Consider the following 13,759-nt stretch of genomic DNA (forward strand, 5'->3'; position numbering starts at 1 on the left):
CCGGGCGGGCCGCAGCGGGGGGGGGGCGGGGGCGCGGGCCCGGCGTGCGGGGGCCGCGGGCCGGCATGGCGGGTTTCCGGGCCGAGCCACCGAGACCCCAGCCTCGCAGGCCAGGCGGCCGCTTCCGCGCGCCGCGATTGGGACTCGGTGAGTGGGGCCGGCCTGCGGCGTACAAAGCCCCAGGGCGCGGACCTCGGGGTGATTCGGCGGCGCACCCGCGGTGGGGGTGGGAGGACTCTGGTTCCCCCGGGCCGGGGGAGCAGCTAGGGAGGAGTCCAGGCGACCGCAGTGCCGTGCCGCGGTCTTCGCATCCCAGGGTCCCTGCTCTTTGCCAGGCACTGTGCTCAGCGCTTTTCCATACTTGTCTCCTTTAAGGCCCCCCGGTGCCCCGTCCGAGGGTATAATGGGAGGGGTCCCTCAGTCAGAGGCCGAGGGCCGAGCATCATCATATCGGTGCCCGCCTGACCTTGGGAAAGCTTCTTTACTCCGAGCCTGGGCTGCTGCTACTGTGAATGGGGTAAGGAGGAGGGGGTGCTGGGGTTTGGGGAATGCGTGATATAATACCCACCCCCTGGTACTATTGTGAGAGATAGTGTACATAAATGATCATAGCCAAATTTTAAGTACTTTTTGTGTACCAGGCCCCAGGTACTAAACAGTTGGTATGAGTTATCTAAATCATCACACCAGGGCTATGAGGTAGCGACTGTAAATTGCACGAATAATCTTTATTTAGGAGTAGGAAACCATGAAGAATTTATTTAGCCTACCTCTTCTGATCGGAGAGATTGGTTGTTTCTTAGATGTGGTAACACTTAAGATTACAAACGTTCCTGCAGTACAGGAGAGGGGTTGGATGCAGAGCTCTATTTGTCACACGCTTAAAACCAGGTGGAAAAATACAAGAGCCAGTGATGTGGATTTCAGCATGTCAGATGAGAGTTTGTGTTACCAAGGGAATTGTTGAATATGAATTCAAAACCATAGTTCCTAAGTTAAGATTGAGGGCTGTTATGGGAGTTTGGGACCAGGGAGAGAAAGGGGTGGACTGGGGAGGGGGAGAGAGAAGAATTCTGAAGCTCTGGAAGATGTTGAGGACGGGACCAGAGTTCACTACCCCAGAAGCATTCTGGACCAAGATTCCATCCTGCCCTTAGAGACCAGGCATCCTGCTCCCAGGGAGGGGAAAGGGATGCTGGGATGAGATCACAGGTTGTCTTACACCCAGGCCACCCCAAAAATATTCAGATGGGTTGAGAGCCAGATGATTGGGCTTCCTAAAATGTCATTGTCCCTTCTTGTGATTCCTGAAATTATTTTCATGTGTTTCAAGAGATTGGGGTACTCACAGACGCTAAAGGTTGATAAGACACTTAAAATAGAAAGGTCTGACCGATGTAATGAAGGAGTGTGTTTTGAACACAGTTCACTTGGGGTTCAGTTTGAAATGGGGAGAACTTGAAGGTTTTGGACCCTGAAGACTGGAGAGAAAGGCACGAAGGCCTAGTGACTGTACCCCAGGGAAAGGGACTGGCAGGGGGAGCCCACGACCTCACAACACCATCTGCAGAATACCTATGCAGCCTGCTCAGTTCTCACCTACCCCTACTGAGAAGGTGCCCTTTCTTCTCATGAATTGTGGCTGTTTCTTACTTGAGTGTTGTGGAAGGTCTGGGCTGGACCTGAATGAGTAGGAAAGACTTCTTGGAGAAGGGTTTTTTTTAAACCAGACCTTGAAGGAGTGGATATTTGAGTAGATAGTGATGGTGAAGGTAGGGAGCAGTGTGCTAATGGAAAGAGCATTTGCTTTGGAGAGATAGTTTGGGGTTCAAATCCTGGCTCTGCCATTTCTCAGCCATGTAATTTTTTTTTTATGAGGATAAAACAATGTTTTTTCAAATGCCTGGTAGGGAGCTCACCCAACACTAGTACCCTCTTCCCTGTCCATGGTGACATTCATTCAACAAATGTCTGCTGAGTACCAGTTGTCTGCTGAGTCATATGCTTCCTGCTGGGGATACAGAGATGAGTCAGAAATTATGTATTCCCTTATGAATTTCTCAGTCCAGTGAGGGAGATGGACACAAAGAGCAAATTACAAAAAAATATGGGAAGTGCTACAGTATAGTCATATACAACTGGCAGTGAGCTCACAAAGGAGTAACTAATTCATTTTGGATAGAAAACTCAGGGTCAGATTATCTCTAACAAGGGGAGTATGAGACATTATGATAGAAGTTCTGAATGCTACACCACTCCCTAGCTTCTGGGTTTTTTTTTAAACCCTTGCCTTATCTTTGCCCTGATATTCTCTCCCTTAAAAAAAAAAAAAAAAAAATATATATATATATATATATACACACACACACACACACACACACACATACACACACACACACACAAATATATAAATATATACACATACATATTTGCAGTGTGTGCATGGTTTGTCAGCCACCTCAAACTCCTTTTAGAAGGAAACTATTGTAAATTAACATGACAACCTGGACTTTAGTTGAAGAAGATGTCATAAAAATGCCATGAGAGTTGGATCTTGAGGGATGAAAATTAGCCCTTGGTGGGGCACCTGCTGGCTCAGTTGGTAGAGCATCTGACTCTTGATCTCAGGGTTGTGGGTTCGAACTCCATGTTGGGTGTAGAGATTACTTAAAAGTAAAATCTTTAAAAAAGAAAAGGGAAGAAAGAAAATGAACTCTTGGTGGACCTTGGATTCCAGCCAGAGGAAGCCCCATGTACAGAGTCATGAGAATACAGCATATTCAAGGGCATGAAGGTGAGTTTGGTCTGCTGGGTTGAAAAATATAGGGAAAGAGGGGTGGGGTGGAGGGGGTACTGTAATCGGGGCCAGATCTGAAAAGGCCTCGAATGCTATATGTGGAGTTTGGACTTGATCACTGAGGAGTGAGGGAGATGTAAGAGGTTTACGTGCAGGAGTTATGGCATGATCACTGAGTTTTAGGAAGAGCCCTCTGGCAGCTGTGTGGAAGAGGGGCTGGTAGGTGGGAGATGATTTTGAGAACTGGGGCCTGACCTCAGGAATATAAGGCAATAAGGATGAGAGAGGAGATAATAAACATTAAGGTAAAATGTACACTAGGTCTTAGTGATTGGTTACCTGTGATGGAAGAACATGCTGAGTTTTCTGCTTTGACCCAAGTTAATGTGGCTGAAATCATCGGCGATCAGGAGGTTTAGGAGTAGGGGAATAGTTCATTGCTTTTTGTACGTGGAGAATTGGAGATTTCTGAGGTGCCCACAATGGACAGCTAGACAGAGGTAGCTGGTGGACAAGTGGAGACGTGTGTGGTGCTGAGGGGAGAGAATGGAGCTGGGGAGAGAGGATCTCCCTGACACCCTTACTTTCTTTTGAACAAACACTGAGAATCTGCGGTATGCTAAAAATACAAATAAAACGTAGTTCCAAGCCTCAAGAGTTCACCCTCAGATATTGGTGACCCTTGAGAACATGGATAGATCACAGTACTGAGTAATTCTGAGTGCTGCAGAGGGGTAAATACTTGGGATCCCTGTCCCAGAGATCTGAGAGCCCCTGGTTGTTTTGAAGTAGTGGGGGGAGAGGAGCGAGTACCCACAGGCAAGAAGTGGGCTGGAATGGGAACTTACTGTATTATAAAAGCGCTTTGTGTAGACGATACTTTAAAAATGATTCGCGGGGAATTTCAGGGAGCTTGGGGTTGGGGTGGGGAGACGGTTTAGGTTGGAGCTGTGAGGGAGGGAAGGTACGGGTAGGGACTTTTAGGAACCTTCATCTGGTCTGTAGAGGAAAGTGTGAGGGTGGAAAGACAGGAGGTGTAAGTTCATGCCTTAAACACAAGGCTGGTTCTGGTCACAGTCACACTCAGACACAGATGGTAAAAATAAACACTTCCAAGTTACATGGCCGCCTGGGGTGGGTGGTGAAGGGGAAGACGAGGGGGAGCATTAGAGGAAGCAAGTTCATGGCAATGTATAAGACCGTAAAGCCCTCTGAAGGAAGGAGGTGGAGAGGGCCCAGGTGAGTGGCCATCTGGGGTGGTCAGGTCTGGACTTGTGAGAGCAGGTATACGGGGAGGTGGGCACAGGCACTGTAAGGTCTGATCACTCCTACCTCTGGATAGAATGAAATCATGAAGCCATCACCGTCATAGTGCAGCTCTTAGAAATTTGGCATACAGTACAATAGCATTTACAGGGAGAAGCAAAGAAGTAATTTCTATTATAAATCCTCTATAAAAGGACAAATTTTAGGTAGTAGCACAGTTAGATATAATTAGTAAAAAAAAATGCAAATGGCGAGCAGGTTAGTTTCAACATATATCCCACAAATAAATTTATCAATATTTGGCGCCTTCTGTGCGCCAGCTACATTCTAGTTGCTGGGGCTACTGTAGTGACAAGGTCCAATCACCTGTTTCACCTGGAACTACTTAACATTTAGGTTAAACCTGTGTACGGGCCTTCACTGGCCCGTGTTCATAAAGTGCTGAAATCGCTTTACTCTGTTGTTTCAGTGTTCTCTTTCATTGGCCAGTAGCACCACCAGCTTCATAAATAACCAGAAGATACCGTTGATGTGTATTTGGCAGAGAACTGTGGAAATTAGGTTGCAGAAAACCCATCATAGCCTCAGAGTTACTACGGACTGCCAGGACTGGATGGGGCTTTAGAGAACGCCCACTTTAGCTTCATAATTTCGAGATGAGGAATTGACAAGGAGGAAAGTGGACTTGTCCTAATTGTCACAAATTTAATGTCAGAGCTGAGAGCAGTTTCCTTCAAGTTCCCGGATAGGATGGATAGCAGGGAAGGCTTGAGGGCACCTCACAAAAGGACATCTTGACCATGAGAGGGTCCCAAAGAGGAGATGTGGGGGGGAGGGGTTGAAAACAAATGAGGAAGCTTCGCTTCTAGTCTCCTCTGTTGCTAGAATCCCAGGAAGCCCCTTATTTTGCTATGAGCCCCAGTTTCCTCATCTGTAAAATGAGAGGATTGGACTTAGTTTTAACATGTCAGGATCAGTGTCGTGGGGATGCCGAGTGAAGACACTGAGGCAACAGACCAGGTTGGGAAATAGCCTGTCATCCGTCTTCTTCAGAGCCAAATAATCACGCATAACGTGTTGCCAAGCCTCTCTTAAGGGAATGGGTGCCACATCTGCCTCCCCTCCGCTCACCCACACATCTGTGTGCGTTCCTTCAGTCTCTCCCAAGTCGTGGCCCTCCTTTGCTCCAATGCTAACTCTAATTCCAGTCTATTCTAGTAGGAATTAAGGTTCTTAATCTAGATCCCCCCAGTCCTGGAGTAGGGTCCCTAGGCACATCTCTGTCATTGTGCTTATCACTGTCACCAGCCTGCCCCACACAATAAGCTGTACTATGTTAGGTCTTCATTGAAATAAGTATGACCTCCTCGATCCTAAACAATACCTCTCTTTCTGGTGCCTGCACAGAGTGGGGGTTCCTGTACCCTCGTTGCTTCTGCTTCCTCTTGATCCCCCCACCCTCGTGCAGACACACACACATGCCCTGGTAATTTCTTACTTTGAAACAGTCTCTGGTGTGCACCTTCTCCTTCCCATTAACATGGTCACCACTCAGAGTCTAGGCCCTTACCAATTATTTATCTGAATGATCTCCTTCAACTCTCTGTGTTCATATCCTCTACATTCTTAAAGATCTAGCTCCAAAGTCCTCTTGTTCATGAAGAATGCAAATTAACCTCTTCCCTTCTCTGACTGCCCAAGGTGCTTTGTCCTCTTCTGTGGTGTCTGTGTCATTGTGCTTGCCTGTTATCAGTTTAGGCATGCCAGCGTTCTTTCCAGGCTGTAGGCTTCAGCTTGTTTTTGTGTCTCCTGCATGCTCTAGGACAGTACATAGCCTTTGGCAGGAATTCATTACATTTGTTGAATTGTGTGTCTGTGCAATAAAAGAGCTAATAAGTATTCAAGTATATCTTGTATATAGACCACTATTCTATTTTTGGAAGCAGCTTAATATGAGTGGGAGGGGTGGAAGAAACTAAAATTTATTGCAGTTTTAGTCTGTGTTTCTTCTTTACACCCATTGAAGGGTAGCTGTGCAGAGGGAGTGAGACACAGTAGGGGTTTAGCCTCATTTTACAGTGAAACACTGGAGATTAATTGACTTGGCCAGAGCCACACAGCTAAGTGAGTGCTCAAGTCAGGATTTGAGCCCAGGTTTTCTGCATTCAATGTCTTGGTTCATGTCACTTCACGAGCAATAACTCATTAAGGTTTAAAAGGTCCTGACATCTCTCCCAGGTCTCAGCTCTACACAGATCTTCAGCCACGGTTCCTATTCTGAGTACTGACTTCAAAGAACTCCCTTTTCCATGAAAGGTAATACTAAAATCTGGCCAAGTTTCTCTTGTCTTGGCTCAAATTTTAGGACTTAGATTGACCCTTGGTGGACTTAAAATGTCATTAGATGGTGTGTTAGTTTGGACTGTCGTAATGAAAATACCACAGGCTAGGTGGCTTAAATATCAGCAATGTATTTCTCATAGTTCTGGAGGCTGGGAAGTCCAAGATTAAGGTGCCAGCCAAGTAAGTTTCATTCTGAGTGAACCTTCTTCTCTAGGCTTGTAGGCTGCTGCCATCGCTCTGTGTGCTCACGTGACCTCTTTGTGAGCCCCTGAGAAGACAGGGAGAAAGGGGACAGGGAAGGAGGGAGAGATGAAGGCAAAGGGAAAGAGAATGTTGATGTCTCTTGTAAGGACACTAAATCCCCTTGAACTAGGGTCCCCCGTTTATCACCTTATTTAACCTTAATTACTTCCTTAAAGGCCCAATCTCTAAATACAGTCACTGTGGGAGTTAGAGCTTCACCACATGAATTTGGGGGCTACAAACATTCAATCCATAACAGATGGATTTTTGTTTTAAAGTGATATTAAATGTACTTATTATAATCTTCTGGTGGTTTAGTCAATGGTAGTGTTTGGAGAACTGTGCTGTATTCTCTGTTTTTTGGGGGGTTTTTTTAGTTTTTGTTTTTTTGGTATTGGATTCATGCTCTTATTTAGTCCTGTCTACGAGTCTTTGCCTGGCCCAAGGGCAACTTTCATTGCATTTGGATTTTGCTATTTTTTTGACCACTTTTACTTGAATGCAGCTTTTGATGTACAGACTATTATGTATGATACTCATTCTGTGCATCATCATAGGCAGTTTTATGCCTATATCAAAATGTATTCATCCATTAAATGGTTTTTAAGTTTATTTATTAATTTTTTTTTAATTTTTTTTTCAACGTTTATTTATTTTTGGGACAGAGACAGAGCATGAACGGGGGAGGGGCAGAGAGAGAGGGAGACACAGAATCGGAAACAGGCTTCAGACTCTGAGCCATCAGCCCAGAGCCTGACGCGGGGCTCGAACTCACGGACCGCGAGATCGTGACCTGGCTGAAGTCGGACGCTTAACCGACTGCGCCACCCAGGCGCCCCAGTTTATTTATTTATTTTGAGAGAGAGAGCACAAGCTTGAGCGGGGAAGGGGCAGAGAGAGGGGGAGAGAAGGATCCCAAGCAGGCTCCGCATTATCAGCGCAGAGCCCAGTGTGGGGCTCAAACCCATGAACCATGAGATCATGACCTGAGCCAAATCAAGAGTTGGATGCTCAACCAACTGATCCACCGAGGTGCCCCTCATTCATTAAATGTTTAATGAAGGCCCACTCTGTGAGGGTCACTGGGCTGCTAGTTGAACCACAACCACGCATCAGGACCAGTAGCACAGAAAAGATGATCTATATTGAGCAGAGTTGGGGGGCAGGGAAGGCCCATCTTTCTCTAACAAAAGCTGGTGCAGCGGAGAAGGCTTGTTATGTTGTCGTCTATAACTAATTATGGACATTGCTGAGTAGTTTTAAGCTAGAATGTATTTTCTAGCCTTGACGTTTCTATTAACAAGCTTTGCCTGGAGATTTCTTACTTTGGGAAGTTTGTTTACTTGGGACTGTCAGATGCTTAAGCTAAATATTAATGTTTCCCTGGGGCTTAGACAATTTTAAAGCTCCATATCATCTCTTGAGTTCGAGCCCCAATCGGGCTCTGTGCTGACAGCTCAGAGCCTGAAGCCTGCTTTGTTCTCTCTTTCTCTCTCTCTCTCTCTCTCTCTCTCTCTCTCTTCCCCTCCTCTGCTTACGCTCTGTCTCTGTCTTTCTCAAAAATAAATATTTAAAAAAAATTTTAAAAAGCAAGCTCCATATCATCTCTACAGTTATGTTTCAAACATACGTTCCCATCAGATCAACAGCAGAAATTATTTCAGAGCTCTGGTTAGAGAACCGTACACTGGGGCCGGGTGGCTGTGGGCCCTAGGTCTGAGACATAGAGGTAGAGGTGATGGGAGGGAGGGGAAGAGGCCCCAAAAGGAGATGGGCAGAGGCGGGAACATCTCCTGAGTAGCTTTACCCTAGGACCTTTCCCTGCTAACAGATTGCGAATTGACATGTAATTCGAGCAGGGACACAAGCAGTCACTAGGTCTGAAGAGGAGAGCTAAGCAGGGTGGAGTGCAGAATCCTGGTTCTGCCACTTTTTGTGTGGCCACAGGCAAGTTACTGAGCCTCACTTTTCTGATCTGGGAAATGGAAGTGGTTACTGGGAATAAACAGCCTCCTTCATGAAGCTATTGGGAATCCATAGGAGACCTTTGGGGTACACCATCTCATACCAGAATCCTTTACAGCCCTGCAGAATGCAACCACATGGCCCAGGGAGGCCTGCTGTTCTACAAAATTAAGCAAAGTAAATTGGTAACTCTGGATTTACTTAGCTAGTGATTAAATAACAGTTTAGTTAATAGGCTATTAATGGTCCCCAGGTGTTGGTAATTCTGAGTTTGCTTTTGAGAGCAGTTGTATAATTTCTTCTGGTACTTTATAATAAAGTCTTTTTTTTTTTTTAATAGAAAATACTGTAGTGTAACAAATGGTAGTCTCAGGGACTATTTTTGGGAGTATTAAATGATAGAGTGCAAATTAAGCACTTAGTATAGTGTCTAGCCCACAGTAAGGACTCAATAATGGTTATCTGCCACCGTTATTGTAGTTTAATATTAGAGACTCAAGTGGTCACACACATCAGTAGACTTCCCACAAACGCACCACCACCTGGTGGTACCTTGCGGTACTGCATACATTGTAAGGTGGAATCTAATTGCTTGAAATTAATTCTATGGGGTTTCAGTTCCACCAACTACCACAGAGACTTTGTTTAGAGTGTGGCTTATTTGCCTAAGAGCAGGAATTCATATTTCATTAAACAGTGAAGTGACATTTTGCACCTCCACAGCTGGGATAGAATAAAAAAATGTTAACAGCAAGAGTAAATGGAGTGGGGAAACAGAAGTGCTCATGTGCTATTAGTAGGAATGTAAATTGGTACACCATTGCTGGAGGACAGCTGGTGATGTAACAAAAGCCCTTTTTTTTTTTTAAGTTTATTTATTTTGAGAGAGAGCACAAACAGGGGAGGAGCAGAGAGAGAAGGAGAGAGAGGATCCCAAGCAGGCACTGTGCTGCCAGCTGCCAACGCAGAGCCTGATTCAGGGCTCAGGTTCACAAACCATGAGATTATGACCTGAGTGGAAACCAAGAGTCGGATGCTTAATGGACTGAGCAACCCAGGCGCCCCAATGTAACAAAAGTCTTAAGTGTTTTCATCTTTTGTGGCAGCCATTCCTCTTTTAGGAATTTATCTTGAAGAAATAAAGTTATTTTAAAAAATGTTTTCTTAGAAAAAATATAGATACATATAAGTAAGATAGCATTACCTATGTTAGAAAAAAATAGGGAACAATCTCTTTTTTCATTTGTGAATCAGACTTCTTAATCCTTAGAGCAATGATTCTTTTTTTTTTAATTTTTTTAACATTTATTTATTTTTTGAGAGACAGAGAGAGCGCACGAGTGGGGAGGGGCAGAGAGAGAGGGAGACACAGAATCTGAAGCAGGCTCCAGGCTCTTGAGCTGTCAGCACAGAGCCCGACGTGGGGCTCAAACTCATGAACCGCGAGATCATGACCTGACCTGAAGTCGGTCTCCCAACCGACAGAGCCACCGAGGCGCCCCAAGAGCAATGATTCTTAAAAAGAGTGGGGGTGTGGGGGCACCTGAGTGGCTCAGTTGGTTGAGTGTCCGGTTTCGGCTCAGTTCGTGATTTCACCATTTGTGAGTTCCAGCTCCGTATCAGGCTCTGTGCTGACAGCTAGAGCCTGGAGCCTGCCTTGGATTGTGTCTCCCTCTATCTCTCTGTCCCTCCCTGCTCATGCTGTCTCTCTCTCTTTCTCTCAAAAATAAATAAACATTAAAAAAATTAAAATAAAAAAAGTGGGAGTGTGACGGAAGGTAGGCATATTGACATCTGGTGCAGAAAAGCTGGGATGGGGGGAATCAGAGTCTGCTCTAGGAGCTGTGCAGTTTAAGAACATTCAGTATACCTATTAATTTTATAATAAAAACTACATAAAGTTGGATATAGATATCTTGGCAGTTAGAGATACTACAGAAGAGTTATATTGTAGCAGGTGTGTATTAATAAATTTCCGTTTGGGGAATGTTGGTTAATAGGGAATAGGAATATTGATGTAGGCAAAAAGTTTTGGACCTTTGGGGAGGAAGGGGACTGGTTATTATAGGGACATTAGAACAACACGATTTTCAAAAAAATTTTTTTTAATGTTTATTTTCTGAGAGAGACAGAACGTGAGTGGGGGAGGGGCAGACAGAGTGGGAGACACAGAATCCGAAGCATGCTCCAGGTTCTGAGCTGTCAGCACAGAGCCCGATGTGGGACTTGAACTCACCAACTGTAAGATCATGACCCAAACCGAAGCTGGATGCTTAACTGACTGAGCCACCCAGGCGCCCTGAACAACATCATTAAAATACAGGCCTGGGAAGTTAAGGGTTCAGTGATACATCCACAAAGATACATTTCTCCTTGTTTAGCTTTGTCCAAGACCTGAGGGTCAAAGCACTTTGACATGTATCTGAATCTCTTGATCTGTGATACTGATATGCCCACAGTGAATGTGAGGCAGGGTATCTGGTATGTGGAGATGCCAGTCACACTAGTCCTTCATTCTAATCTTACCTTTTGGGATGAGGTGGTGCATAGTGAGAGACCCTGATCAGGTTCTGTTGCCTTCATGTAAAGCCCACGCTCCTTGGCCTCAATCTTAAGGCTCTCTGATATGGCAGGATCTCCTCCAGCCTCAGGTCTAAGATTTCAGCTCTTCACAACTCTCTTAGTAACCTCTCCCCAGGCATAGTATGTGAATAGCTGGCTTGTAATAATGTGATTTTAAATTAGTATACCATGTATTTAAAAGTCACTGCCTTTGTTCCTTAACTTAAAAAAAAATTTTTTTTAAGTTTATTTTGAGAGGGGTGCCTGGGTGGCTCAGTTGGTTAAGCATCCAACCTCGGCTCAGGTCATGATCTTGCAGTTTGTGAGTTTGAGCCTCACGTTGGGCTCTGTGCTAACAGCTTAGAGCCTGGAGCCTGCTTCAGATCCTGTGTTTCCCTTACTCTCTGCCTCTCCCATGCTTGTGCTCTGTCTCTCAAAAATGAATAAACGTTTAAAAAAATTTTTTAAGTTTATTTTGAGAGGGAGAGAGAGAGAGAGAGCATGAGCAGGAGAAGGAGAAAGAGAGAGAGAGAGGGAGAGAATCCCAAGTAGGCTCCACGCTGTCAGTGCAGGGCCCTATGTGGGGCTTGAACTCATGAACCATGAGATCATGACCTAAGCTGAAACCAAGAGTCAGATGCTTAACCACCCAGGCACATCCCCCTAACTTTTTATTGTGGAACTTTTCAAACATACACAGATATAATAATTTAATGAATATTTGTGTACCCATCGTCCTTGTTGATATTCAGATATTCCATTATTTGGCTAGTGGGACTCTTTTCAAGTGATTCCTAATTCTTTTGATTTGAGTTGATCAGTTTTAAATGGACTACATCATCAGAATCTTGATGCTTGCCTGTTATTCTGAAAAAATCAGAGGCTTGGAAAATAAAAGGACTGAGGTGTCTTGGCTCTTTCCACAAAGGGAAATATGCAATGCTCAATTGCTGTATTCAGTGTTACTTAGGAACATTCTTCCCATAATGTATTTGAGAGATTAAGTTTGTAGGAAGCTTAAGTGGAAAAAGTGTGGGGTCACAAAACACACATAGGTTCAGGGGAATAAGACATTTACTAAGCACCTTTTGTTTGAAAGATCCTGGCTCAGTAATGGGGAGGATGGTAAGATGACCTAAGGTAATCATGGTTGTTGAGAAATTTGGAATCATCCAACGTGAGAGTCCAAGAGATAGTTGTGAAATGACACAAACAATACCAGACTATTTAAACATACCTTACTGGGGATTGAGGATGCGGTGGGAGAAATGGGAAGATAATAGACAAAGGGTACAAAGTTGCAGTTATGTAGGATGAATAAGTCTATGACAAAAGTTACTAATACTGTATTGAATACTGGAGATACGTGAGAGAGTAGATTCCAGGGCTCTTGGCATACACACAAAAACGGTAGCTATTTTGGGGCACCTGGGCTGGTTCAGTTGTAGAACATGTGACTTTTGATGTCAGGGTTGTTAATGTCAAACCCCATGTTGGGTGTAGGGATTACTTAAAAAATAAAATCTTGGTGCACCTGGGTGGCTCAGTTAAGTATCCAACTCCTGACTTTGGCTCAGGTCATGATCTCAGGGTTGTGTGATCAAGCCCTGTGTCATGCTCTGCACTGGTTGTGATTCTCTCTCTCCCTCTCTCTCTTTTCCCCTCTCCCCCACTCACTTGCTCTCTTCTCTCCTTCAAAATAAATAAACACTTAAAAATAAATAAATATATAATACATAAGATCTTAAAAAAGGTAACCATGTGAGATATGTTAATTAGCTTGTAATTATTTCATTATGTATATGGCTGTCAAATAAAATTTATGTATGTTAAATATCTATTTTTTAACTAAACATAAAAAGGTATGTAGACTTATTCTTAAAAGATAATGGAGAAAATGTATATTTCAGAAATTATAAATAATATATAATTGTAACTAATTATAATATGGAACAAAGACTTTAAAGGAATATGCATAATAAAATGGATATTTGGTGTGTTCAAAAAAAAAAAAAAAAAAGGATACCAGATTATTAGGACAGTCCAGGTTCTTAACCTCCCAAGGTACCATCTTTGTGATCTTGGGCAGTCCAGTTCACTCGCCCTTAGTTCCTTCACTTGAAAAGAGTGGTAGGGGCCCCTGAGTGGCTTAGTCAATTAAGTGTCTGACTTTGGGGGCAGCTGGGTGGCTCAGTCATTTGGGCATCCGATTTCAGCGGAGGTCATAATCCCGTGGTTCGTGAGTTTGAGCCCCATGTCGGGCTCTGTGCTGACAGCTCAGAGCCTGGAGCTTGCTTCAGATTCTGTCTCCCTCTCTCTGCTCCTCCCCCAGTCATGCTCTGTCTCTCTCTTTCTCTCTCAAAAATAAATAAAGCTTAAAAAAAATTAAAAAGGTGTGCCTGGGTGGCTCAGTCGGTTAAGCATCCGACTTTGGCTCAGGTCATGATCTCACAGTTTGTGAATTTGAGCCCCGCATCGGGCTCTGTGCTGACAGCTCAGAGCCTGGAGCCTGCTTAGGATTCTGTGTCTCCCTCTTTCTCTGCTCCTCCCCCACTCATGCTCTGTCTCTCTCTCTCTCTCTCT

The 13,759-nt window shown here is 44.4% G+C and overlaps 1 protein-coding gene across 4 annotated transcripts in view; it reads left to right on the forward strand.

Annotated features, from left to right (window-relative positions):
- The first annotated feature begins 40 nt into the window (after positions 1-40).
- Positions 41-13,759, forward strand: part of MSANTD3 (Myb/SANT DNA binding domain containing 3) — a 27,923-nt gene continuing 14,204 nt past the window's right edge. Inside the window, exons 1-3 of one of the 4 annotated variants that reach the window (XM_040481833.1) lie at positions 71-147; positions 376-517; positions 6,302-6,379. The gene's annotated coding sequence lies outside the window, so the exon portion shown is untranslated. Of the gene's footprint in view, positions 148-324; positions 518-6,301; positions 6,380-13,759 lie in introns of those variants that run through there. The other 3 variants (XM_040481830.1, XM_040481832.1, XM_040481831.1) reach the window with 3 other exon arrangements.

This window comes from Herpailurus yagouaroundi, unplaced genomic scaffold, assembly GCF_014898765.1.
Source record: "Herpailurus yagouaroundi ecotype Mexico unplaced genomic scaffold, PumYag 160, whole genome shotgun sequence".
Lineage (NCBI taxonomy): Eukaryota > Metazoa > Chordata > Mammalia > Carnivora > Felidae > Herpailurus > Herpailurus yagouaroundi.